This window comes from Phascolarctos cinereus, unplaced genomic scaffold (genome assembly GCF_003287225.1).
Source record: "Phascolarctos cinereus isolate Bilbo 61053 unplaced genomic scaffold, phaCin_HiC Scaffold_972;HRSCAF=1628, whole genome shotgun sequence".
In the NCBI taxonomy this organism is placed as follows: Eukaryota; Metazoa; Chordata; class Mammalia; order Diprotodontia; family Phascolarctidae; genus Phascolarctos; species Phascolarctos cinereus.
In genome coordinates, this window is record NW_027556371.1 from 8,302 (window position 1) to 10,239 (window position 1,938).

The window sequence follows — 1,938 nt, forward strand, 5'->3', positions numbered from 1 at the left end:
ATAGGTGCCAAGTGGATAGAGTGCCAGACCTGGAGTCAGAAAGACTCATTCTACTGAGTTCAAATCTAGTCCAGACATTTACTAGATGTGTGACCCTGGGCAAGTCATTAATCGGTTTCCTCATGTGTAAAATGAACTGAAGAAAGAAATGGCATATCACACTAATATTCAGGCCAAGAAAATCCCAAATAGGGCCAAGTCAAGACTGAAATGACTCGACAACAACAATAATCAATCTGTGACTGCTTCTGCAGGAACTCTGATCCCTTTCTCCTCAATGGCCACAGCTACTAAGGACCTCAAAAAGTCAGTTGTCACCAGCAAAGTGCTGTCACATTGTTCCGTATCAGATATGAATGTGTTTTGTATCACTAGTAAGAACACTAAGGAGGATACATTATCATCTGCTTTGCGGTATTCGCCCACCCCTCCATCTCACTAGGACCATGAGGCCTCTCTGTTGGACTTACAACTGAAACTTCCCATGTGCATTGTCTCCCCCACTAAAATGCTCCTGGAGAGCAAGGGGTATCTTGATTTTCTATTTATACCCCAGAACATAGCACAGTGTTTTGCATGTAATAGGTGCTTAATCAATGCTTTCACACTTGTTCATTGACTCATTATGCTTATTAATGCTTTTCTGATTTGACTAAAGATTCAAACCAAGCCGATTGTTAAATGGTAGTTTTCATGTTTTATGTATGAGCAAATCATTTTGTCACAAAACTTTCTGTACCTGATTGCAATAAAAAAAAACCAACTCAGTTTTTCATGACATTACATTCCTGTTCACACTGAGATGCATAAGAATGTCAGGGAATTGCTGAACAGGTTTGACACATAAATTATAAAGTGTCCACAGACTTACCTAACACATCACTGTAAAACTGATCCCAATCCTTCATGTTAAAATTCTGAAACCAAAAGTCATAATAAATGAAGAAAAGCATATTTTTCACCCGCTCCATAAATGTCATCCTGTCAGTCAACATTGACATGGCTACAGGCACATAGGAAGGAGGGGATGGGAGTCCTCCACAGTATTTTTCAAGGGTATTGCCCAGGCTGAAGCGCAGACTATAGACAAAGGGTATTCCAAGTATTTCTGCTATGAGCTCACCACAAGGACATATAGCATCTGAAATAACAACTTCATACTTGGCTTGTTTCAATGTCTTCATAAGGTCTTTGTTCAAAACAGCGCTCTCACACTGCTGTTTTAAGCTTGAAACTGATAAAATAAGTTGCACTGCACCATACTCTAATGCCGAAAGCTTTCAAATTCATTACTCCAAAGTGTGTCGTTTCAAAAAATAAGCAAATCCTCTATTTGTCACCACAGGAAAAACTTCAAACCGGAAACCTGATGAATTACTAGGATCAACAAAAACAGTAGCAGAGGGTGTCAGCACAGTCACCTCATGGCCCCTCTGAATGACTCCATCCAGCAGGGCCTTTAGATTCATCCAGTGACTATATTCCATAGGCCATACCAGGACCTTCCCACAGGATCCACAGCTAAAGCAACAGAGCTGCAACAGCAAAAGAACTGAAACCCAATTCTCAGACCTCATGGTTATTCTTGCTTTACAAACTACTTGGTTCTTTCCATCAAGAGTTCCCTTTTATATCACCAATAAGGAGCTTAAAATTTAACTGATATTTCTAAATTCTTTATCCAAATAGCCATAGTTAGTCCTATCCAAAATATGATCTTGCTCAATTTGGCAAGAAGTTTATACATTCCATGGCTTTCATGTTAGAGATAAAAACTAAGCTGGTATCATCAAAGTCCCTCGCTCACAAAAGTTCAAGGTCTTTTTTAATATCAGTACTTTAACAAGAGAAATTCTTCATGAGCCAGAAAACACTTTTTAATCTTTCTGAGTTTAAGTGTGAATACTATTTATTTCTTTAAGGCATACAGGTTTTATA

At 38.7% G+C, this 1,938-nt stretch overlaps 1 pseudogene; it reads right to left on the reverse strand.

Annotated features, from left to right (window-relative positions):
- Positions 1-825: 825 nt before the first annotated feature.
- LOC144455104 (UDP-glucuronosyltransferase 2B31 pseudogene) lies at positions 826-1,620 on the reverse strand (annotated as a pseudogene).
- Positions 1,621-1,938: the final 318 nt, after the last annotated feature.